Source organism: Balaenoptera ricei, chromosome 16, assembly GCF_028023285.1.
Source record: "Balaenoptera ricei isolate mBalRic1 chromosome 16, mBalRic1.hap2, whole genome shotgun sequence".
Taxonomy (NCBI): Eukaryota; Metazoa; Chordata; class Mammalia; order Artiodactyla; family Balaenopteridae; genus Balaenoptera; species Balaenoptera ricei.
In genome coordinates this window covers 84,872,357-84,899,815 of record NC_082654.1, presented here as the reverse complement: position 1 = coordinate 84,899,815, position 27,459 = coordinate 84,872,357, and positions in this window count along the sequence as shown.

Below are 27,459 nucleotides of genomic sequence, written 5' to 3'. Positions count from 1 at the left end.
CCCACTCTAACACAGAACCCAAACACCCTGAGACCAAAACCATAAACCTAAACCAGTAAGCAAAACCATAACCATAACCAAACCATAAAATATAGTCATTAACCATACCCATAAATAACTCATTAACCATAAAACTTAAACCATAACAGCAACCATAAACCATACACAGCCCCAACCCTCACACCAGCCCCAGCCCTAATGCTAACCCTCCAAACCACTTACACCAAGCCAAGTCTAATCAGATTATACAAATACATCTTGAAAAAGAAAACTGGGGAATACTCTGGTGGCCCAGTGGTTAGGACTCTGTGCTTTCACTGCCAAGGGCTCGGGTTCGATCCCTGACTGGGGAACTAAGATCCCACAAGCCATGGGATGTGGCCAAAGTGAATAAATAATTAAAATGAAATAAAACCACTATTTTAAAAAAGATTTTAAAAATAAAGGAAAAAAACAAGAAAACTACCCCAGTACAACTTATAAATAGGAATGTAAAAATCTATCACACAATAATAGCAACATGAAACCAACAGAACTTTAAATGGATAATGCCATAAGCCAAGTATCTCTACACCAGGAATTTCAGGTTGCTCAACATATGAAAAGTAAGCAATGTATTCAACCACAATAATGGTGTGAAGTAAAAACACATAATCATATCAATTAATGCAAAAAATCTACAATGAAAATCCAGTGTTATTTCATGAAAAACACTCAAGAAAGCAGGAATAAAAGGAAAGTTGTTCAATATGGAAAAGAGTAGTACAAAAAGCCACAGCAAACATCATGCTCAACGTTAAAGACTGAAAGATTTACTCCTGAAATCAGGAACAGGGCCAGGAAGCTGGCCTTCATCACCGTTACTCAATAGTGTACTGGAAGTTCTACCCAGAATCTTGAGGAAAGAAAGAAAAGGCATCCATGGGTGAATGGAAAAATTAAAACCGGGTCTCTTCACAGAACATAGGTCACATCATCTTATATATAAAACTACCTATAATCAGCAAAGAAATTATTTGAGCTAATCAACTAATTAATAAGCAAAGTTACAGAACAAAATATCAAGTCATGAAAATCTATCTTATATGCATCTGCTGGCAAAAAATAATCTGAAAAAGAATTTATGAGAACAATTCCATTTTTAATAATGTCAACATCAATATTTAGGAGTATATTTAATCAAGGTACAAGACTTGTTTTTATGTATGTAAAGTTGTATGTTGGAAATTACTGGAAAGTCAATTACTTTTCAAAACATCATGTATGTCAACAGCATGCCAGAAAAGCAGAGAAAACATCAAACTTCCATATAGAAGCCAAGCCTTACCCAGATCCAGTTCACCCAAAGTCCACATGTCATTCAGAGGCACTGTGGGAAGGTTATATTAGGAGCCGCTGTCCTCCGTGTTGTGGACGACCTGGATATGGTAGAAACAGTGGGATTTTTGAATTCCAATGTTCCACTTCAGTCCACAGAAAAACTATTAGAACTAATAAATCAATTCAGTAAAGTTGCAAAATCAATACACAGAAATCAGTTGCCTTTCTAATCACTAATAATGAACCATCAGAAAGAGAAAGAAAGCAACCCTATTTACAACTGCATCAAAAAGAACAAAATACCTGGGAATAAAGTCAACCAAGGAGGTGAAAGACCTGCACACTGAAAACTTGAAGACATTGATGAAGACATTGCAAAACACACCAATAAATGGAAAGATATCCTGTTCTCATGGAATGGAACAATTAATATTGTTAAAATATCCATGCTACCCAAAGCAGTGGACACAGTGAATGCAATCCCTCCCAAAATTCCATGGTATTTTCCCCCCAAATAGAGCAAATCCTCCTAATATCTGTGGGGAACCACAAAGGACCCCAAATAGCCAAAGAAACCCTGAAAAAAGAGAACGGGCATCTCCCTCCCTGCCGTCACACTCTGCTGAGAAGCTACAGTCACCAAAACAGTGTGGAACTGGCTCAAAACGGGCACAGGGACCAGAGGAACAGGACAGAGAGACCAGAATTCAACCCACACGGACGGGGTCGGTGAATTTATGACACAGGGACCAAGGACACACCAAGGAGCACGACACGCCCCACGATAAATGGTGCTGGGAAAACTGGACGCCCCATAACTCACGCTGGCTACCCTGCACGCAAACCTGACCAAACACCCAGCTTTCCACGCCAAGCCCTCCCTCGCTCACACGAAGAGGGACCCCCTCAACGGTCAGTCGCCCACAGGAAGCTTCTCCCCACTTTTCCTCACCGTCTCTTCACCTTTTCCTCAGGCATCACCTGGGTCCTCAGGAAACCTAGTTCCCTAGTCAGCGTGGACGCAGCCCCACTTTGTCCTGAAGCCGAAACCCCAGCGAGTCCTAAGGAGACGGAGACCAAGCTCCTCTCAGCAGAGACGCTGAGCCGGGCGTCCTACCCGAAGGCCCCCGCCCCCGCCCCCGAGCCTGAGGCGGCTCAACTCCTCTCAGCTGCCCTCACAATCGAGTTCCATGGAATGAGCATGCGCTGTGGGTCAGAGAGGCGAACTCGGCGCCACCCTGTGGTCAGTGCAGGAAGTGCAGGCCGCGCCTCCCTCACAGGTCACTGGGGGCAGCGTGCCCTACTGACAGGACTGCTGAATCCATTCAACTGGAAATTCAGACTGAAATGGAGTCTCTATCCCAAAAGTTTTCTAAAAGTAGTTAAGGAACAATTAATTGGAAACCATTTGGAATGAAGTGAATGTAGATGCAAACTTTACAACTTATACCAAATTCACTCAAAGTTATTCAGAGGCAAATTTTATTTTAGTTTATAATTTATGTTTGGCTGCGTTGGGTCTTCGTTGCTGCATGTGGGCTTCCTCTAGTTGCGTCGAGCGGGGCTACTCTTCGTTGCGGTGCACGGGCTTCTCATTGCGGTGGCTTCTCTTGTGGGCGAGCACGGGCTCTAGGCGCGCAGGCTTCAGTAGTTGTGCCGCGCAGGCTTGGTTGCTCTGCGGCATGTGGGATCTTCCCAGACCAGGGCTCGAACCCGTGTCCCCTGCATTGGCAGGCGGACTCTTAACCACTGCGTCACCAGGGAAGTCCCCACAGACAAACTTTAAATACAAAACTATTCAAGGGGCTTCCCTGGTGGCGCAGTGGTTGAGAATCTGCCTGCTAATGCAGGGGACACGGGTTCGAGCCCTGGTCTGGGAAGATCCCACATGCCGTGGAGCAACTAGGCCCGTGAGCCACAACTACTGAGCCTGCGCGTCTGGAGCCTGTGCTCCGCAACAAGAGAGGCCGCGATAGTGAGAGGCCCGCGCACCGCGATGAAGAGTGGCCCCCGCTTGCCACAACTAGAGAAAGTCTTCGCACAGAAACGAAGACCCAACACAGCCAAAAATAAATAAATTAATTAATCAATTAAAAAGAAAAGCTGTCTCTCAAATTTAACTTCCAGAATATATTCAGGAAAAACGCATACGCCCTTTTTGGCCAACCAAAGAAGCGGGCAATGCAAATCAACACTACAAAGAGGTATCACTTCGAATCAGAAAAAAGGACCATCCTCACAAAGGGTAAAAACCAGATATGCAGGACAAGGAGAGGAGAAAAGGGAGCCTCGTTACGCTGAAGGGGGGAAGGTAAATTGCCAACGGCCACTCTGGAGAAGTGTGCTGTGTTTCCTAAAACATCTAAAAAACAGAGCTACAAAGCATAGGGCGCTTCCACTCATGGGCCTATATGTTGGAAAATCCAAAAATCCACAGGACGCAGGCACCCCGTTTACTGCTGCTATGTTTACAACAGCCTCGACTTGGGTACAACTTCATAGTCCTTGGAAGGAAAAAATGGTGAAAGAACATTTGATACATAAGCACAACGGAATATTACTCAGCCCTGAAATCAATGAAATGAGGCCAGTTGCAGCGACTCAGGGGGACTTATGTATGGTCATTGAGAGTGAAATAAGTTAGACAGCAAGAGAAACTTATCATAAGATATCACTTATAAAGGGAATCTAAAAATCGCCAACCGTGAACTGAATTACAAACAGAACACCATCACACATTTACAAAACACACTTATGGCTGCTTAAGGGGAAAAGTGTGGTGCGTTGATGCATAAACCAGGAGGTTGAAATTGGCACAGATACCGTTCCATACGCCAATAATGTAATCGCCAAGACATACTCATTGTTCAAGGAACTGGACTCAGCACACTCTATTCACAGAAAAAACATATATCTGACTACTAGAAACTAGAAAAGAATTTACTGATGTCTCTCTGTAAGTGACTCAAGTGGATGTACAGCACCAAGAAACACAACATTGCAAATCAGCTACACCCCATTATAAAAATTAATTATAAAAAGAGAAAGACAGTGAGAGAGAGAGGAATTCTTACAAAATTCAATCAGGGGCTGTGAGGCAACTGGACTGACCACATCTACACTCACAGCTGAATGGGACGTAAGGCTGGACACCCTAACCCTAAACCCTAACCCTAACCCAACCCTAACCCTACCTTAACCCTAACCCTAACCCAACACTAACCCTAACCCTAAACCTAAACCCTAACCCTAACCCCTAACCCTAACCCAACCCTAAGCCTAACCCTAACCCCTAGCCCTAGCCCTAACCCTGACCCTAACCCTTAACCCCTAACCCCTAACCCTAACCAAGTTCACAAGTAAACTTCTCGCCCACCTGGAGAGAGCGATTTAATTTTAAAGAGTAAAGACACAATCAGCTCAGTAATTGGCCACGGGTGCTGGAGGGGCCAAGGCTAACCTGAGCTGGAGGAACGTGGGTGCCTGCCTGGATGCTCAGAGGCCAAGGGCTGTTCTGAGACCTGCTTGGACACCCGTGCAGATGGAACAAAGGATCCGCCCAGTCCCAAGAGGGCCCCACCAGCCCTCACGAACGCAACACCAGACTTCCCTGGTGGCGCAGTGGTTAAGAATCCACCTGCCAATGCAGGGGACACGGGTTTGAGCCCTGGTCCGGGAAGATCCCACATGCTGTGGAGCAACTAAGCCCGTGCACCACAACTACTGAGCCTGCGCTCTAGAACCCGCGAGCCCCGACTGCTGAAGCCCACGCGCTTAGAGCCTGTGCTCTGCAACAAGAGAAGCCACCGCAATGAGAAGCCCCCACTCGCCGCAACTAGAGAAAGCCTCCGGGCAGCAATGCAGACCCAACACAGCCCAAAATTAATTAATTAATTAATTAAGAAAAAAAAAAGGCAGCACCTGGGGGCTGGCAGACTGATGCACCAAGTCTTCCATCACGTCTACTTAGTATCCTGCATGTCAGGGCCATGCTGGACCTGGGGCTGCCCAGACAGAGTGGGGCCTGCATCACCCTTCCCAGGAGGGAGGGTGGAGGGAAACCCTGCATGACCTCTGAGGCCCTAAGAACCCTTGACTAAGGCTGAGCTCAATTTGAAACAGTGGGTGACCAGAGCAGACATTTCATTCATCTATCAATGAGAATCCAGCACTGGAGGAGCAGAAAACAATGGCCTCGCTCAACCTTGACGCTAATCTTGACATGGACCCTAACCCTAAACTCTGATCCTGACCCTAAGCCCTGACCTAACCTTAGCCTAACCCGTACCCTAAACCTGTACCTTACCCTAACCCATGCTCTACCCGTATCCTACCTGTACCCCAATTCTAACCCATACCCTAACACCCACTCTAACACAGAACCCAAACACCCTGAGACCAAAACCATAAACCTAAACCAGTAAGCAAAACCATAACCATAACCAAACCATAAAATATAGTCATTAACCATACCCATAAATAACTCATTAACCATAAAACTTAAACCATAACAGCAACCATAAACCATACACAGCCCCAACCCTCACACCAGCCCCAGCCCTAATGCTAACCCTCCAAACCACTTACACCAAGCCAAGTCTAATCAGATTATACAAATACATCTTGAAAAAGAAAACTGGGGAATACTCTGGTGGCCCAGTGGTTAGGACTCTGTGCTTTCACTGCCAAGGGCTCGGGTTCGATCCCTGACTGGGGAACTAAGATCCCACAAGCCATGGGATGTGGCCAAAGTGAATAAATAATTAAAATGAAATAAAACCACTATTTTAAAAAAGATTTTAAAAATAAAGGAAAAAAACAAGAAAACTACCCCAGTACAACTTATAAATAGGAATGTAAAAATCTATCACACAATAATAGCAACATGAAACCAACAGAACTTTAAATGGATAATGCCATAAGCCAAGTATCTCTACACCAGGAATTTCAGGTTGCTCAACATATGAAAAGTAAGCAATGTATTCAACCACAATAATGGTGTGAAGTAAAAACACATAATCATATCAATTAATGCAAAAAATCTACAATGAAAATCCAGTGTTATTTCATGAAAAACACTCAAGAAAGCAGGAATAAAAGGAAAGTTGTTCAATATGGAAAAGAGTAGTACAAAAAGCCACAGCAAACATCATGCTCAACGTTAAAGACTGAAAGATTTACTCCTGAAATCAGGAACAGGGCCAGGAAGCTGGCCTTCATCACCGTTACTCAATAGTGTACTGGAAGTTCTACCCAGAATCTTGAGGAAAGAAAGAAAAGGCATCCATGGGTGAATGGAAAAATTAAAACCGGGTCTCTTCACAGAACATAGGTCACATCATCTTATATATAAAACTACCTATAATCAGCAAAGAAATTATTTGAGCTAATCAACTAATTAATAAGCAAAGTTACAGAACAAAATATCAAGTCATGAAAATCTATCTTATATGCATCCGCTGGCAAAAAATAATCTGAAAAAGAATTTATGAGAACAATTCCATTTTTAATAATGTCAACATCAATATTTAGGAGTATATTTAATCAAGGTACAAGACTTGTTTTTATGTATGTAAAGTTGTATGTTGGAAATTACTGGAAAGTCAATTACTTTTCAAAACATCATGTATGTCAACAGCATGCCAGAAAAGCAGAGAAAACATCAAACTTCCATATAGAAGCCAAGCCTTACCCAGATCCAGTTCACCCAAAGTCCACATGTCATTCAGAGGCACTGTGGGAAGGTTATATTAGGAGCCGCTGTCCTCCGTGTTGTGGACGACCTGGATATGGTAGAAACAGTGGGATTTTTGAATTCCAATGTTCCACTTCAGTCCACAGAAAAACTATTAGAACTAATAAATCAATTCAGTAAAGTTGCAAAATCAATACACAGAAATCAGTTGCCTTTCTAATCACTAATAATGAACCATCAGAAAGAGAAAGAAAGCAACCCTATTTACAACTGCATCAAAAAGAACAAAATACCTGGGAATAAAGTCAACCAAGGAGGTGAAAGACCTGCACACTGAAAACTTGAAGACATTGATGAAGACATTGCAAAACACACCAATAAATGGAAAGATATCCTGTTCTCATGGAATGGAACAATTAATATTGTTAAAATATCCATGCTACCCAAAGCAGTGGACACAGTGAATGCAATCCCTCCCAAAATTCCATGGTATTTTCCCCCCAAATAGAGCAAATCCTCCTAATATCTGTGGGGAACCACAAAGGACCCCAAATAGCCAAAGAAACCCTGAAAAAAGAGAACGGGCATCTCCCTCCCTGCCGTCACACTCTGCTGAGAAGCTACAGTCACCAAAACAGTGTGGAACTGGCTCAAAACGGGCACAGGGACCAGAGGAACAGGACAGAGAGACCAGAATTCAACCCACACGGACGGGGTCGGTGAATTTATGACACAGGGACCAAGGACACACCAAGGAGCACGACACGCCCCACGATAAATGGTGCTGGGAAAACTGGACGCCCCATAACTCACGCTGGCTACCCTGCACACAAACCTGACCAAACACCCAGCTTTCCACGCCAAGCCCTCCCTCGCTCACACGAAGAGGGACCCCCTCAACGGTCAGTCGCCCACAGGAAGCTTCTCCCCACTTTTCCTCACCGTCTCTTCACCTTTTCCTCAGGCATCACCTGGGTCCTCAGGAAACCTAGTTCCCTAGTCAGCGTGGACGCAGCCCCACTTTGTCCTGAAGCCGAAACCCCAGCGAGTCCTAAGGAGACGGAGACCAAGCTCCTCTCAGCAGAGACGCTGAGCCGGGCGTCCTACCCGAAGGCCCCCGCCCCCGCCCCCGAGCCTGAGGCGGCTCAACTCCTCTCAGCTGCCCTCACAATCGAGTTCCATGGAACGAGCATGCGCTGTGGGTCAGAGAGGCGAACTCGGCGCCACCCTGTGGTCAGTGCAGGAAGTGCAGGCCGCGCCTCCCTCACAGGTCACTGGGGGCAGCGTGCCCTACTGACAGGACTGCTGAATCCATTCAACTGGAAATTCAGACTGAAATGGAGTCTCTATCCCAAAAGTTTTCTAAAAGTAGTTAAGGAACAATTAATTGGAAACCATTTGGAATGAAGTGAATGTAGATGCAAACTTTACAACTTATACCAAATTCACTCAAAGTTATTCAGAGGCAAATTTTATTTTAGTTTATAATTTATGTTTGGCTGCGTTGGGTCTTCGTTGCTGCATGTGGGCTTCCTCTAGTTGCGTCGAGCGGGGCTACTCTTCGTTGCGGTGCACGGGCTTCTCATTGCGGTGGCTTCTCTTGTGGGCGAGCACGGGCTCTAGGCGCGCAGGCTTCAGTAGTTGTGCCGCGCAGGCTTGGTTGCTCTGCGGCATGTGGGATCTTCCCAGACCAGGGCTCGAACCCGTGTCCCCTGCATTGGCAGGCGGACTCTTAACCACTGCGTCACCAGGGAAGTCCCCACAGACAAACTTTAAATACAAAACTATTCAAGGGGCTTCCCTGGTGGCGCAGTGGTTGAGAATCTGCCTGCTAATGCAGGGGACACGGGTTCGAGCCCTGGTCTGGGAAGATCCCACATGCCGTGGAGCAACTAGGCCCGTGAGCCACAACTACTGAGCCTGCGCGTCTGGAGCCTGTGCTCCGCAACAAGAGAGGCCGCGATAGTGAGAGGCCCGCGCACCGCGATGAAGAGTGGCCCCCGCTTGCCACAACTAGAGAAAGTCTTCGCACAGAAACGAAGACCCAACACAGCCAAAAATAAATAAATTAATTAATCAATTAAAAAGAAAAGCTGTCTCTCAAATTTAACTTCCAGAATATATTCAGGAAAAACGCATACGCCCTTTTTGGCCAACCAAAGAAGCGGGCAATGCAAATCAACACTACAAAGAGGTATCACTTCGAATCAGAAAAAAGGACCATCCTCACAAAGGGTAAAAACCAGATATGCAGGACAAGGAGAGGAGAAAAGGGAGCCTCGTTACGCTGAAGGGGGGAAGGTAAATTGCCAACGGCCACTCTGGAGAAGTGTGCTGTGTTTCCTAAAACATCTAAAAAACAGAGCTACAAAGCATAGGGCGCTTCCACTCATGGGCCTATATGTTGGAAAATCCAAAAATCCACAGGACGCAGGCACCCCGTTTACTGCTGCTATGTTTACAACAGCCTCGACTTGGGTACAACTTCATAGTCCTTGGAAGGAAAAAATGGTGAAAGAACATTTGATACATAAGCACAACGGAATATTACTCAGCCCTGAAATCAATGAAATGAGGCCAGTTGCAGCGACTCAGGGGGACTTATGTATGGTCATTGAGAGTGAAATAAGTTAGACAGCAAGAGAAACTTATCATAAGATATCACTTATAAAGGGAATCTAAAAATCGCCAACCGTGAACTGAATTACAAACAGAACACCATCACACATTTACAAAACACACTTATGGCTGCTTAAGGGGAAAAGTGTGGTGCGTTGATGCATAAACCAGGAGGTTGAAATTGGCACAGATACCGTTCCATACGCCAATAATGTAATCGCCAAGACATACTCATTGTTCAAGGAACTGGACTCAGCACACTCTATTCACAGAAAAAACATATATCTGACTACTAGAAACTAGAAAAGAATTTACTGATGTCTCTCTGTAAGTGACTCAAGTGGATGTACAGCACCAAGAAACACAACATTGCAAATCAGCTACACCCCATTATAAAAATTAATTATAAAAAGAGAAAGACAGTGAGAGAGAGAGGAATTCTTACAAAATTCAATCAGGGGCTGTGAGGCAACTGGACTGACCACATCTACACTCACAGCTGAATGGGACGTAAGGCTGGACACCCTAACCCTAAACCCTAACCCTAACCCAACCCTAACCCTACCTTAACCCTAACCCTAACCCAACACTAACCCTAACCCTAAACCTAAACCCTAACCCTAACCCCTAACCCTAACCCAACCCTAAGCCTAACCCTAACCCCTAGCCCTAGCCCTAACCCTGACCCTAACCCTTAACCCCTAACCCCTAACCCTAACCAAGTTCACAAGTAAACTTCTCGCCCACCTGGAGAGAGTGATTTAATTTTAAAGAGTAAAGACACAATCAGCTCAGTAATTGGCCACGGGTGCTGGAGGGGCCAAGGCTAACCTGAGCTGGAGGAACGTGGGTGCCTGCCTGGATGCTCAGAGGCCAAGGGCTGTTCTGAGACCTGCTTGGACACCCGTGCAGATGGAACAAAGGATCCGCCCAGTCCCAAGAGGGCCCCACCAGCCCTCACGAACGCAACACCAGACTTCCCTGGTGGCGCAGTGGTTAAGAATCCACCTGCCAATGCAGGGGACACGGGTTTGAGCCCTGGTCCGGGAAGATCCCACATGCTGTGGAGCAACTAAGCCCGTGCACCACAACTACTGAGCCTGCGCTCTAGAACCCGCGAGCCCCGACTGCTGAAGCCCACGCGCTTAGAGCCTGTGCTCTGCAACAAGAGAAGCCACCGCAATGAGAAGCCCCCACTCGCCGCAACTAGAGAAAGCCTCCGGGCAGCAATGCAGACCCAACACAGCCCAAAATTAATTAATTAATTAATTAATTAAGAAAAAAAAAAGGCAGCACCTGGGGGCTGGCAGACTGATGCACCAAGTCTTCCATCACGTCTACTTAGTATCCTGCATGTCAGGGCCATGCTGGACCTGGGGCTGCCCAGACAGAGTGGGGCCTGCATCACCCTTCCCAGGAGGGAGGGTGGAGGGAAACCCTGCATGACCTCTGAGGCCCTAAGAACCCTTGACTAAGGCTGAGCTCAATTTGAAACAGTGGGTGACCAGAGCAGACATTTCATTCATCTATCAATGAGAATCCAGCACTGGAGGAGCAGAAAACAATGGCCTCGCTCAACCTTGACGCTAATCTTGACATGGACCCTAACCCTAAACTCTGATCCTGACCCTAAGCCCTGACCTAACCTTAGCCTAACCCGTACCCTAAACCTGTACCTTACCCTAACCCATGCTCTACCCGTATCCTACCTGTACCCCAATTCTAACCCATACCCTAACACCCACTCTAACACAGAACCCAAACACCCTGAGACCAAAACCATAAACCTAAACCAGTAAGCAAAACCATAACCATAACCAAACCATAAAATATAGTCATTAACCATACCCATAAATAACTCATTAACCATAAAACTTAAACCATAACAGCAACCATAAACCATACACAGCCCCAACCCTCACACCAGCCCCAGCCCTAATGCTAACCCTCCAAACCACTTACACCAAGCCAAGTCTAATCAGATTATACAAATACATCTTGAAAAAGAAAACTGGGGAATACTCTGGTGGCCCAGTGGTTAGGACTCTGTGCTTTCACTGCCAAGGGCTCGGGTTCGATCCCTGACTGGGGAACTAAGATCCCACAAGCCATGGGATGTGGCCAAAGTAAATAAATAATTAAAATGAAATAAAACCACTATTTTAAAAAAGATTTTAAAAATAAAGGAAAAAAACAAGAAAACTACCCCAGTACAACTTATAAATAGGAATGTAAAAATCTATCACACAATAATAGCAACATGAAACCAACAGAACTTTAAATGGATAATGCCATAAGCCAAGTATCTCTACACCAGGAATTTCAGGTTGCTCAACATATGAAAAGTAAGCAATGTATTCAACCACAATAATGGTGTGAAGTAAAAACACATAATCATATCAATTAATGCAAAAAATCTACAATGAAAATCCAGTGTTATTTCATGAAAAACACTCAAGAAAGCAGGAATAAAAGGAAAGTTGTTCAATATGGAAAAGAGTAGTACAAAAAGCCACAGCAAACATCATGCTCAACGTTAAAGACTGAAAGATTTACTCCTGAAATCAGGAACAGGGCCAGGAAGCTGGCCTTCATCACCGTTACTCAATAGTGTACTGGAAGTTCTACCCAGAATCTTGAGGAAAGAAAGAAAAGGCATCCATGGGTGAATGGAAAAATTAAAACCGGGTCTCTTCACAGAACATAGGTCACATCATCTTATATATAAAACTACCTATAATCAGCAAAGAAATTATTTGAGCTAATCAACTAATTAATAAGCAAAGTTACAGAACAAAATATCAAGTCATGAAAATCTATCTTATATGCATCCGCTGGCAAAAAATAATCTGAAAAAGAATTTATGAGAACAATTCCATTTTTAATAATGTCAACATCAATATTTAGGAGTATATTTAATCAAGGTACAAGACTTGTTTTTATGTATGTAAAGTTGTATGTTGGAAATTACTGGAAAGTCAATTACTTTTCAAAACATCATGTATGTCAACAGCATGCCAGAAAAGCAGAGAAAACATCAAACTTCCATATAGAAGCCAAGCCTTACCCAGATCCAGTTCACCCAAAGTCCACATGTCATTCAGAGGCACTGTGGGAAGGTTATATTAGGAGCCGCTGTCCTCCGTGTTGTGGACGACCTGGATATGGTAGAAACAGTGGGATTTTTGAATTCCAATGTTCCACTTCAGTCCACAGAAAAACTATTAGAACTAATAAATCAATTCAGTAAAGTTGCAAAATCAATACACAGAAATCAGTTGCCTTTCTAATCACTAATAATGAACCATCAGAAAGAGAAAGAAAGCAACCCTATTTACAACTGCATCAAAAAGAACAAAATACCCGGGAATAAAGTCAACCAAGGAGGTGAAAGACCTGCACACTGAAAACTTGAAGACATTGATGAAGACATTGCAAAACACACCAATAAATGGAAAGATATCCTGTTCTCATGGAATGGAACAATTAATATTGTTAAAATATCCATGCTACCCAAAGCAGTGGACACAGTGAATGCAATCCCTCCCAAAATTCCATGGTATTTTCCCCCCAAATAGAGCAAATCCTCCTAATATCTGTGGGGAACCACAAAGGACCCCAAATAGCCAAAGAAACCCTGAAAAAAGAGAACGGGCATCTCCCTCCCTGCCGTCACACTCTGCTGAGAAGCTACAGTCACCAAAACAGTGTGGAACTGGCTCAAAACGGGCACAGGGACCAGAGGAACAGGACAGAGAGACCAGAATTCAACCCACACGGACGGGGTCGGTGAATTTATGACACAGGGACCAAGGACACACCAAGGAGCACGACACGCCCCACGATAAATGGTGCTGGGAAAACTGGACGCCCCATAACTCACGCTGGCTACCCTGCACACAAACCTGACCAAACACCCAGCTTTCCACGCCAAGCCCTCCCTCGCTCACACGAAGAGGGACCCCCTCAACGGTCAGTCGCCCACAGGAAGCTTCTCCCCACTTTTCCTCACCGTCTCTTCACCTTTTCCTCAGGCATCACCTGGGTCCTCAGGAAACCTAGTTCCCTAGTCAGCGTGGACGCAGCCCCACTTTGTCCTGAAGCCGAAACCCCAGCGAGTCCTAAGGAGACGGAGACCAAGCTCCTCTCAGCAGAGACGCTGAGCCGGGCGTCCTACCCGAAGGCCCCCGCCCCCGCCCCCGAGCCTGAGGCGGCTCAACTCCTCTCAGCTGCCCTCACAATCGAGTTCCATGGAACGAGCATGCGCTGTGGGTCAGAGAGGCGAACTCGGCGCCACCCTGTGGTCAGTGCAGGAAGTGCAGGCCGCGCCTCCCTCACAGGTCACTGGGGGCAGCGTGCCCTACTGACAGGACTGCTGAATCCATTCAACTGGAAATTCAGACTGAAATGGAGTCTCTATCCCAAAAGTTTTCTAAAAGTAGTTAAGGAACAATTAATTGGAAACCATTTGGAATGAAGTGAATGTAGATGCAAACTTTACAACTTATACCAAATTCACTCAAAGTTATTCAGAGGCAAATTTTATTTTAGTTTATAATTTATGTTTGGCTGCGTTGGGTCTTCGTTGCTGCATGTGGGCTTCCTCTAGTTGCGTCGAGCGGGGCTACTCTTCGTTGCGGTGCACGGGCTTCTCATTGCGGTGGCTTCTCTTGTGGGCGAGCACGGGCTCTAGGCGCGCAGGCTTCAGTAGTTGTGCCGCGCAGGCTTGGTTGCTCTGCGGCATGTGGGATCTTCCCAGACCAGGGCTCGAACCCGTGTCCCCTGCATTGGCAGGCGGACTCTTAACCACTGCGTCACCAGGGAAGTCCCCACAGACAAACTTTAAATACAAAACTATTCAAGGGGCTTCCCTGGTGGCGCAGTGGTTGAGAATCTGCCTGCTAATGCAGGGGACACAGGTTCGAGCCCTGGTCTGGGAAGATCCCACATGCCGTGGAGCAACTAGGCCCGTGAGCCACAACTACTGAGCCTGCGCGTCTGGAGCCTGTGCTCCGCAACAAGAGAGGCCGCGATAGTGAGAGGCCCGCGCACCGCGATGAAGAGTGGCCCCCGCTTGCCACAACTAGAGAAAGTCTTCGCACAGAAACGAAGACCCAACACAGCCAAAAATAAATAAATTAATTAATCAATTAAAAAGAAAAGCTGTCTCTCAAATTTAACTTCCAGAATATATTCAGGAAAAACGCATACGCCCTTTTTGGCCAACCAAAGAAGCGGGCAATGCAAATCAACACTACAAAGAGGTATCACTTCGAATCAGAAAAAAGGACCATCCTCACAAAGGGTAAAAACCAGATATGCAGGACAAGGAGAGGAGAAAAGGGAGCCTCGTTACGCTGAAGGGGGGAAGGTAAATTGCCAACGGCCACTCTGGAGAAGTGTGCTGTGTTTCCTAAAACATCTAAAAAACAGAGCTACAAAGCATAGGGCGCTTCCACTCATGGGCCTATATGTTGGAAAATCCAAAAATCCACAGGACGCAGGCACCCCGTTTACTGCTGCTATGTTTACAACAGCCTCGACTTGGGTACAACTTCATAGTCCTTGGAAGGAAAAAATGGTGAAAGAACATTTGATACATAAGCACAACGGAATATTACTCAGCCCTGAAATCAATGAAATGAGGCCAGTTGCAGCGACTCAGGGGGACTTATGTATGGTCATTGAGAGTGAAATAAGTTAGACAGCAAGAGAAACTTATCATAAGATATCACTTATAAAGGGAATCTAAAAATCGCCAACCGTGAACTGAATTACAAACAGAACACCATCACACATTTACAAAACACACTTATGGCTGCTTAAGGGGAAAAGTGTGGTGCGTTGATGCATAAACCAGGAGGTTGAAATTGGCACAGATACCGTTCCATACGCCAATAATGTAATCGCCAAGACATACTCATTGTTCAAGGAACTGGACTCAGCACACTCTATTCACAGAAAAAACATATATCTGACTACTAGAAACTAGAAAAGAATTTACTGATGTCTCTCTGTAAGTGACTCAAGTGGATGTACAGCACCAAGAAACACAACATTGCAAATCAGCTACACCCCATTATAAAAATTAATTATAAAAAGAGAAAGACAGTGAGAGAGAGAGGAATTCTTACAAAATTCAATCAGGGGCTGTGAGGCAACTGGACTGACCACATCTACACTCACAGCTGAATGGGACGTAAGGCTGGACACCCTAACCCTAAACCCTAACCCTAACCCAACCCTAACCCTACCTTAACCCTAACCCTAACCCAACACTAACCCTAACCCTAAACCTAAACCCTAACCCTAACCCCTAACCCTAACCCAACCCTAAGCCTAACCCTAACCCCTAGCCCTAGCCCTAACCCTGACCCTAACCCTTAACCCCTAACCCCTAACCCTAACCAAGTTCACAAGTAAACTTCTCGCCCACCTGGAGAGAGTGATTTAATTTTAAAGAGTAAAGACACAATCAGCTCAGTAATTGGCCACGGGGGCTGGAGGGGCCAAGGCTAACCTGAGCTGGAGGAACGTGGGTGCCTGCCTGGATGCTCAGAGGCCAAGGGCTGTTCTGAGACCTGCTTGGACACCCGTGCAGATGGAACAAAGGATCCGCCCAGTCCCAAGAGGGCCCCACCAGCCCTCACGAACGCAACACCAGACTTCCCTGGTGGCGCAGTGGTTAAGAATCCACCTGCCAATGCAGGGGACATGGGTTTGAGCCCTGGTCCGGGAAGATCCCACATGCTGTGGAGCAACTAAGCCCGTGCACCACAACTACTGAGCCTGCGCTCTAGAACCCGCGAGCCCCGACTGCTGAAGCCCACGCGCTTAGAGCCTGTGCTCTGCAACAAGAGAAGCCACCGCAATGAGAAGCCCCCACTCGCCGCAACTAGAGAAAGCCTCCGGGCAGCAATGCAGACCCAACACAGCCCAAAATTAATTAATTAATTAATTAATTAAGAAAAAAAAAAGGCAGCACCTGGGGGCTGGCAGACTGATGCACCAAGTCTTCCATCACGTCTACTTAGTATCCTGCATGTCAGGGCCATGCTGGACCTGGGGCTGCCCAGACAGAGTGGGGCCTGCATCACCCTTCCCAGGAGGGAGGGTGGAGGGAAACCCTGCATGACCTCTGAGGCCCTAAGAACCCTTGACTAAGGCTGAGCTCAATTTGAAACAGTGGGTGACCAGAGCAGACATTTCATTCATCTATCAATGAGAATCCAGCACTGGAGGAGCAGAAAACAATGGCCTCGCTCAACCTTGACGCTAATCTTGACATGGACCCTAACCCTAAACTCTGATCCTGACCCTAAGCCCTGACCTAACCTTAGCCTAACCCGTACCCTAAACCTGTACCTTACCCTAACCCATGCTCTACCCGTATCCTACCTGTACCCCAATTCTAACCCATACCCTAACACCCACTCTAACACAGAACCCAAACACCCTGAGACCAAAACCATAAACCTAAACCAGTAAGCAAAACCATAACCATAACCAAACCATAAAATATAGTCATTAACCATACCCATAAATAACTCATTAACCATAAAACTTAAACCATAACAGCAACCATAAACCATACACAGCCCCAACCCTCACACCAGCCCCAGCCCTAATGCTAACCCTCCAAACCACTTACACCAAGCCAAGTCTAATCAGATTATACAAATACATCTTGAAAAAGAAAACTGGGGAATACTCTGGTGGCCCAGTGGTTAGGACTCTGTGCTTTCACTGCCAAGGGCTCGGGTTCGATCCCTGACTGGGGAACTAAGATCCCACAAGCCATGGGATGTGGCCAAAGTAAATAAATAATTAAAATGAAATAAAACCACTATTTTAAAAAAGATTTTAAAAATAAAGGAAAAAAACAAGAAAACTACCCCAGTACAACTTATAAATAGGAATGTAAAAATCTATCACACAATAATAGCAACATGAAACCAACAGAACTTTAAATGGATAATGCCATAAGCCAAGTATCTCTACACCAGGAATTTCAGGTTGCTCAACATATGAAAAGTAAGCAATGTATTCAACCACAATAATGGTGTGAAGTAAAAACACATAATCATATCAATTAATGCAAAACATCTACAATGAAAATCCAGTGTTATTTCATGAAAAACACTCAAGAAAGCAGGAATAAAAGGAAAGTTGTTCAATATGGAAAAGAGTAGTACAAAAAGCCACAGCAAACATCATGCTCAACGTTAAAGACTGAAAGATTTACTCCTGAAATCAGGAACAGGGCCAGGAAGCTGGCCTTCATCACCGTTACTCAATAGTGTACTGGAAGTTCTACCCAGAATCTTGAGGAAAGAAAGAAAAGGCATCCATGGGTGAATGGAAAAATTAAAACCGGGTCTCTTCACAGAACATAGGTCACATCATCTTATATATAAAACTACCTATAATCAGCAAAGAAATTATTTGAGCTAATCAACTAATTAATAAGCAAAGTTACAGAACAAAATATCAAGTCATGAAAATCTATCTTATATGCATCCGCTGGCAAAAAATAATCTGAAAAAGAATTTATGAGAACAATTCCATTTTTAATAATGTCAACATCAATATTTAGGAGTATATTTAATCAAGGTACAAGACTTGTTTTTATGTATGTAAAGTTGTATGTTGGAAATTACTGGAAAGTCAATTACTTTTCAAAACATCATGTATGTCAACAGCATGCCAGAAAAGCAGAGAAAACATCAAACTTCCATATAGAAGCCAAGCCTTACCCAGATCCAGTTCACCCAAAGTCCACATGTCATTCAGAGGCACTGTGGGAAGGTTATATTAGGAGCCGCTGTCCTCCGTGTTGTGGACGACCTGGATATGGTAGAAACAGTGGGATTTTTGAATTCCAATGTTCCACTTCAGTCCACAGAAAAACTATTAGAACTAATAAATCAATTCAGTAAAGTTGCAAAATCAATACACAGAAATCAGTTGCCTTTCTAATCACTAATAATGAACCATCAGAAAGAGAAAGAAAGCAACCCTATTTACAACTGCATCAAAAAGAACAAAATACCCGGGAATAAAGTCAACCAAGGAGGTGAAAGACCTGCACACTGAAAACTTGAAGACATTGATGAAGACATTGCAAAACACACCAATAAATGGAAAGATATCCTGTTCTCATGGAATGGAACAATTAATATTGTTAAAATATCCATGCTACCCAAAGCAGTGGACACAGTGAATGCAATCCCTCCCAAAATTCCATGGTATTTTCCCCCCAAATAGAGCAAATCCTCCTAATATCTGTGGGGAACCACAAAGGACCCCAAATAGCCAAAGAAACCCTGAAAAAAGAGAACGGGCATCTCCCTCCCTGCCGTCACACTCTGCTGAGAAGCTACAGTCACCAAAACAGTGTGGAACTGGCTCAAAACGGGCACAGGGACCAGAGGAACAGGACAGAGAGACCAGAATTCAACCCACACGGACGGGGTCGGTGAATTTATGACACAGGGACCAAGGACACACCAAGGAGCACGACACGCCCCACGATAAATGGTGCTGGGAAAACTGGACGCCCCATAACTCACGCTGGCTACCCTGCACACAAACCTGACCAAACACCCAGCTTTCCACGCCAAGCCCTCCCTCGCTCACACGAAGAGGGACCCCCTCAACGGTCAGTCGCCCACAGGAAGCTTCTCCCCACTTTTCCTCACCGTCTCTTCACCTTTTCCTCAGGCATCACCTGGGTCCTCAGGAAACCTAGTTCCCTAGTCAGCGTGGACGCAGCCCCACTTTGTCCTGAAGCCGAAACCCCAGCGAGTCCTAAGGAGACGGAGACCAAGCTCCTCTCAGCAGAGACGCTGAGCCGGGCGTCCTACCCGAAGGCCCCCGCCCCCGCCCCCGAGCCTGAGGCGGCTCAACTCCTCTCAGCTGCCCTCACAATCGAGTTCCATGGAACGAGCATGCGCTGTGGGTCAGAGAGGCGAACTCGGCGCCACCCTGTGGTCAGTGCAGGAAGTGCAGGCCGCGCCTCCCTCACAGGTCACTGGGGGCAGCGTGCCCTACTGACAGGACTGCTGAATCCATTCAACTGGAAATTCAGACTGAAATGGAGTCTCTATCCCAAAAGTTTTCTAAAAGTAGTTAAGGAACAATTAATTGGAAACCATTTGGAATGAAGTGAATGTAGATGCAAACTTTACAACTTATACCAAATTCACTCAAAGTTATTCAGAGGCAAATTTTATTTTAGTTTATAATTTATGTTTGGCTGCGTTGGGTCTTCGTTGCTGCATGTGGGCTTCCTCTAGTTGCGTCGAGCGGGGCTACTCTTCGTTGCGGTGCACGGGCTTCTCATTGCGGTGGCTTCTCTTGTGGGCGAGCACGGGCTCTAGGCGCGCAGGCTTCAGTAGTTGTGCCGCGCAGGCTTGGTTGCTCTGCGGCATGTGGGATCTTCCCAGACCAGGGCTCGAACCCGTGTCCCCTGCATTGGCAGGCGGACTCTTAACCACTGCGTCACCAGGGAAGTCCCCACAGACAAACTTTAAATACAAAACTATTCAAGGGGCTTCCCTGGTGGCGCAGTGGTTGAGAATCTGCCTGCTAATGCAGGGGACACGGGTTCGAGCCCTGGTCTGGGAAGATCCCACATGCCGCGGAGCAACTAGGCCCGTGAGCCACAACTACTGAGCCTGCGCGTCTGGAGCCTGTGCTCCGCAACAAGAGAGGCCGCGATAGTGAGAGGCCCGCGCACCGCGATGAAGAGTGGCCCCCGCTTGCCACAACTAGAGAAAGTCTTCGCACAGAAACGAAGACCCAACACAGCCAAAAATAAATAAATTAATTAATCAATTAAAAAGAAAAGCTGTCTCTCAAATTTAACTTCCAGAATATATTCAGGAAAAACGCATACGCCCTTTTTGGCCAACCAAAGAAGCGGGCAATGCAAATCAACACTACAAAGAGGTATCACTTCGAATCAGAAAAAAGGACCATCCTCACAAAGGGTAAAAACCAGATATGCAGGACAAGGAGAGGAGAAAAGGGAGCCTCGTTACGCTGAAGGGGGGAAGGTAAATTGCCAACGGCCACTCTGGAGAAGTGTGCTGTGTTTCCTAAAACATCTAAAAAACAGAGCTACAAAGCATAGGGCGCTTCCACTCATGGGCCTATATGTTGGAAAATCCAAAAATCCACAGGACGCAGGCACCCCGTTTACTGCTGCTATGTTTACAACAGCCTCGACTTGGGTACAACTTCATAGTCCTTGGAAGGAAAAAATGGTGAAAGAACATTTGATACATAAGCACAACGGAATATTACTCAGCCCTGAAATCAATGAAATGAGGCCAGTTGCAGCGACTCAGGGGGACTTATGTATGGTCATTGAGAGTGAAATAAGTTAGACAGCAAGAGAAACTTATCATAAGATATCACTTATAAAGGGAATCTAAAAATCGCCAACCGTGAACTGAATTACAAACAGAACACCATCACACATTTACAAAACACACTTATGGCTGCTTAAGGGGAAAAGTGTGGTGCGTTGATGCATAAACCAGGAGGTTGAAATTGGCACAGATACCGTTCCATACGCCAATAATGTAATCGCCAAGACATACTCATTGTTCAAGGAACTGGACTCAGCACACTTTATTCACAGAAAAAACATATATCTGACTACTAGAAACTAGAAAAGAATTTACTGATGTCTCTCTGTAAGTGACTCAAGTGGATGTACAGCACCAAGAAACACAACATTGCAAATCAGCTACACCCCATTATAAAAATTAATTATAAAAAGAGAAAGACAGTGAGAGAGAGAGGAATTCTTACAAAATTCAATCAGGGGCTGTGAGGCAACTGGACTGACCACATCTACACTCACAGCTGAATGGGACGTAAGGCTGGACACCCTAACCCTAAACCCTAACCCTAACCCAACCCTAACCCTACCTTAACCCTAACCCTAACCCAACACTAACCCTAACCCTAAACCTAAACCCTAACCCTAACCCCTAACCCTAACCCAACCCTAAGCCTAACCCTAACCCCTAGCCCTAGCCCTAACCCTGACCCTAACCCTTAACCCCTAACCCCTAACCCTAACCAAGTTCACAAGTAAACTTCTCGCCCACCTGGAGAGAGTGATTTAATTTTAAAGAGTAAAGACACAATCAGCTCAGTAATTGGCCACGGGGGCTGGAGGGGCCAAGGCTAACCTGAGCTGGAGGAACGTGGGTGCCTGCCTGGATGCTCAGAGGCCAAGGGCTGTTCTGAGACCTGCTTGGACACCCGTGCAGATGGAACAAAGGATCCGCCCAGTCCCAAGAGGGCCCCACCAGCCCTCACGAACGCAACACCAGACTTCCCTGGTGGCGCAGTGGTTAAGAATCCACCTGCCAATGCAGGGGACACGGGTTTGAGCCCTGGTCCGGGAAGATCCCACATGCTGTGGAGCAACTAAGCCCGTGCACCACAACTACTGAGCCTGCGCTCTAGAACCCGCGAGCCCCGACTGCTGAAGCCCACGCGCTTAGAGCCTGTGCTCTGCAACAAGAGAAGCCACCGCAATGAGAAGCCCCCACTCGCCGCAACTAGAGAAAGCCTCCGGGCAGCAATGCAGACCCAACACAGCCCAAAATTAATTAATTAATTAATTAATTAAGAAAAAAAAAAGGCAGCACCTGGGGGCTGGCAGACTGATGCACCAAGTCTTCCATCACGTCTACTTAGTATCCTGCATGTCAGGGCCATGCTGGACCTGGGGCTGCCCAGACAGAGTGGGGCCTGCATCACCCTTCCCAGGAGGGAGGGTGGAGGGAAACCCTGCATGACCTCTGAGGCCCTAAGAACCCTTGACTAAGGCTGAGCTCAATTTGAAACAGTGGGTGACCAGAGCAGACATTTCATTCATCTATCAATGAGAATCCAGCACTGGAGGAGCAGAAAACAATGGCCTCGCTCAACCTTGACGCTAATCTTGACATGGACCCTAACCCTAAACTCTGATCCTGACCCTAAGCCCTGACCTAACCTTAGCCTAACCCGTACCCTAAACCTGTACCTTACCCTAACCCATGCTCTACCCGTATCCTACCTGTACCCCAATTCTAACCCATACCCTAACACCCACTCTAACACAGAACCCAAACACCCTGAGACCAAAACCATAAACCTAAACCAGTAAGCAAAACCATAACCATAACCAAACCATAAAATATAGTCATTAACCATACCCATAAATAACTCATTAACCATAAAACTTAAACCATAACAGCAACCATAAACCATACACAGCCCCAACCCTCACACCAGCCCCAGCCCTAATGCTAACCCTCCAAACCACTTACACCAAGCCAAGTCTAATCAGATTATACAAATACATCTTGAAAAAGAAAACTGGGGAATACTCTGGTGGCCCAGTGGTTAGGACTCTGTGCTTTCACTGCCAAGGGCTCGGGTTCGATCCCTGACTGGGGAACTAAGATCCCACAAGCCATGGGATGTGGCCAAAGTAAATAAATAATTAAAATGAAATAAAACCACTATTTTAAAAAAGATTTTAAAAATAAAGGAAAAAAACAAGAAAACTACCCCAGTACAACTTATAAATAGGAATGTAAAAATCTATCACACAATAATAGCAACATGAAACCAACAGAACTTTAAATGGATAATGCCATAAGCCAAGTATCTCTACACCAGGAATTTCAGGTTGCTCAACATATGAAAAGTAAGCAATGTATTCAACCACAATAATGGTGTGAAGTAAAAACACATAATCATATCAATTAATGCAAAACATCTACAATGAAAATCCAGTGTTATTTCATGAAAAACACTCAAGAAAGCAGGAATAAAAGGAAAGTTGTTCAATATGGAAAAGAGTAGTACAAAAAGCCACAGCAAACATCATGCTCAACGTTAAAGACTGAAAGATTTACTCCTGAAATCAGGAACAGGGCCAGGAAGCTGGCCTTCATCACCGTTACTCAATAGTGTACTGGAAGTTCTACCCAGAATCTTGAGGAAAGAAAGAAAAGGCATCCATGGGTGAATGGAAAAATTAAAACCGGGTCTCTTCACAGAACATAGGTCACATCATCTTATATATAAAACTACCTATAATCAGCAAAGAAATTATTTGAGCTAATCAACTAATTAATAAGCAAAGTTACAGAACAAAATATCAAGTCATGAAAATCTATCTTATATGCATCCGCTGGCAAAAAATAATCTGAAAAAGAATTTATGAGAACAATTCCATTTTTAATAATGTCAACATCAATATTTAGGAGTATATTTAATCAAGGTACAAGACTTGTTTTTATGTATGTAAAGTTGTATGTTGGAAATTACTGGAAAGTCAATTACTTTTCAAAACATCATGTATGTCAACAGCATGCCAGAAAAGCAGAGAAAACATCAAACTTCCATATAGAAGCCAAGCCTTACCCAGATCCAGTTCACCCAAAGTCCACATGTCATTCAGAGGCACTGTGGGAAGGTTATATTAGGAGCCGCTGTCCTCCGTGTTGTGGACGACCTGGATATGGTAGAAACAGTGGGATTTTTGAATTCCAATGTTCCACTTCAGTCCACAGAAAAACTATTAGAACTAATAAATCAATTCAGTAAAGTTGCAAAATCAATACACAGAAATCAGTTGCCTTTCTAATCACTAATAATGAACCATCAGAAAGAGAAAGAAAGCAACCCTATTTACAACTGCATCAAAAAGAACAAAATACCTGGGAATAAAGTCAACCAAGGAGGTGAAAGACCTGCACACTGAAAACTTGAAGACATTGATGAAGACATTGCAAAACACACCAATAAATGGAAAGATATCCTGTTCTCATGGAATGGAACAATTAATATTGTTAAAATATCCATGCTACCCAAAGCAGTGGACACAGTGAATGCAATCCCTCCCAAAATTCCATGGTATTTTCCCCCCAAATAGAGCAAATCCTCCTAATATCTGTGGGGAACCACAAAGGACCCCAAATAGCCAAAGAAACCCTGAAAAAAGAGAACGGGCATCTCCCTCCCTGCCGTCACACTCTGCTGAGAAGCTACAGTCACCAAAACAGTGTGGAACTGGCTCAAAACGGGCACAGGGACCAGAGGAACAGGACAGAGAGACCAGAATTCAACCCACACGGACGGGGTCGGTGAATTTATGACACAGGGACCAAGGACACACCAAGGAGCACGACACGCCCCACGATAAATGGTGCTGGGAAAACTGGACGCCCCATAACTCACGCTGGCTACCCTGCACACAAACCTGACCAAACACCCAGCTTTCCACGCCAAGCCCTCCCTCGCTCACACGAAGAGGGACCCCCTCAACGGTCAGTCGCCCACAGGAAGCTTCTCCCCACTTTTCCTCACCGTCTCTTCACCTTTTCCTCAGGCATCACCTGGGTCCTCAGGAAACCTAGTTCCCTAGTCAGCGTGGACGCAGCCCCACTTTGTCCTGAAGCCGAAACCCCAGCGAGTCCTAAGGAGACGGAGACCAAGCTCCTCTCAGCAGAGACGCTGAGCCGGGCGTCCTACCCGAAGGCCCCCGCCCCCGCCCCCGAGCCTGAGGCGGCTCAACTCCTCTCAGCTGCCCTCACAATCGAGTTCCATGGAACGAGCATGCGCTGTGGGTCAGAGAGGCGAACTCGGCGCCACCCTGTGGTCAGTGCAGGAAGTGCAGGCCGCGCCTCCCTCACAGGTCACTGGGGGCAGCGTGCCCTACTGACAGGACTGCTGAATCCATTCAACTGGAAATTCAGACTGAAATGGAGTCTCTATCCCAAAAGTTTTCTAAAAGTAGTTAAGGAACAATTAATTGGAAACCATTTGGAATGAAGTGAATGTAGATGCAAACTTTACAACTTATACCAAATTCACTCAAAGTTATTCAGAGGCAAATTTTATTTTAGTTTATAATTTATGTTTGGCTGCGTTGGGTCTTCGTTGCTGCATGTGGGCTTCCTCTAGTTGCGTCGAGCGGGGCTACTCTTCGTTGCGGTGCACGGGCTTCTCATTGCGGTGGCTTCTCTTGTGGGCGAGCACGGGCTCTAGGCGCGCAGGCTTCAGTAGTTGTGCCGCGCAGGCTTGGTTGCTCTGCGGCATGTGGGATCTTCCCAGACCAGGGCTCGAACCCGTGTCCCCTGCATTGGCAGGCGGACTCTTAACCACTGCGTCACCAGGGAAGTCCCCACAGACAAACTTTAAATACAAAACTATTCAAGGGGCTTCCCTGGTGGCGCAGTGGTTGAGAATCTGCCTGCTAATGCAGGGGACACGGGTTCGAGCCCTGGTCTGGGAAGATCCCACATGCCGCGGAGCAACTAGGCCCGTGAGCCACAACTACTGAGCCTGCGCGTCTGGAGCCTGTGCTCCGCAACAAGAGAGGCCGCGATAGTGAGAGGCCCGCGCACCGCGATGAAGAGTGGCCCCCGCTTGCCACAACTAGAGAAAGTCTTCGCACAGAAACGAAGACCCAACACAGCCAAAAATAAATAAATTAATTAATCAATTAAAAAGAAAAGCTGTCTCTCAAATTTAACTTCCAGAATATATTCAGGAAAAACGCATACGCCCTTTTTGGCCAACCAAAGAAGCGGGCAATGCAAATCAACACTACAAAGAGGTATCACTTCGAATCAGAAAAAAGGACCATCCTCACAAAGGGTAAAAACCAGATATGCAGGACAAGGAGAGGAGAAAAGGGAGCCTCGTTACGCTGAAGGGGGGAAGGTAAATTGCCAACGGCCACTCTGGAGAAGTGTGCTGTGTTTCCTAAAACATCTAAAAAACAGAGCTACAAAGCATAGGGCGCTTCCACTCATGGGCCTATATGTTGGAAAATCCAAAAATCCACAGGACGCAGGCACCCCGTTTACTGCTGCTATGTTTACAACAGCCTCGACTTGGGTACAACTTCATAGTCCTTGGAAGGAAAAAATGGTGAAAGAAAATTTGATACTTAAGCACAACGGAATATTACTCAGCCCTGAAATCAATGAAATGAGGCCAGTTGCAGTGACTCAGGGGGACTTATGTATGGTCATTGAGAGTGAAATAAGTTAGACAGCAAGAGAAACTTATCATAAGATATCACTTATAAAGGGAATCTAAACATCGCCAACCGTGAACTGAATTACAAACAGAACACCATCACACATTTACAAAACACACTTACGGCTGCTTAAGGGGAAAAGTGTGGTGCGTTGATGCATAAACCAGGAGGTTGAAATTGGCACAGATACCGTTCCATACGCCAATAATGTAATCGCCAAGACATACTCATTGTTCAAGGAACTGGACTCAGCACACTCTATTCACAGAAAAAACATATATCTGACTACTAGAAACTAGAAAAGAATTTACTGATGTCTCTCTGTAAGTGACTCAAGTGGATGTACAGCACCAAGAAACACAACATTGCAAATCAGCTACACCCCATTATAAAAATTAATTATAAAAAGAGAAAGACAGTGAGAGAGAGAGGAATTCTTACAAAATTCAATCAGGGGCTGTGAGGCAACTGGACTGACCACATCTACACTCACAGCTGAATGGGACGTAAGGCTGGACACCCTAACCCTAAACCCAAACCCTAACCCAACCCTAACCCTACCTTAACCCTAACCCTAACCCAACACTAACCCTAACCCTAAACCTAAACCCTAACCCTAACCCCTAACCCTAACCCAACCCTAAGCCTAACCCTAACCCCTAGCCCTAGCCCTAACCCTGACCCTAACCCTTAACCCCTAACCCCTAACCCTAACCAAGTTCACAAGTAAACTTCTCGCCCACCTGGAGAGAGC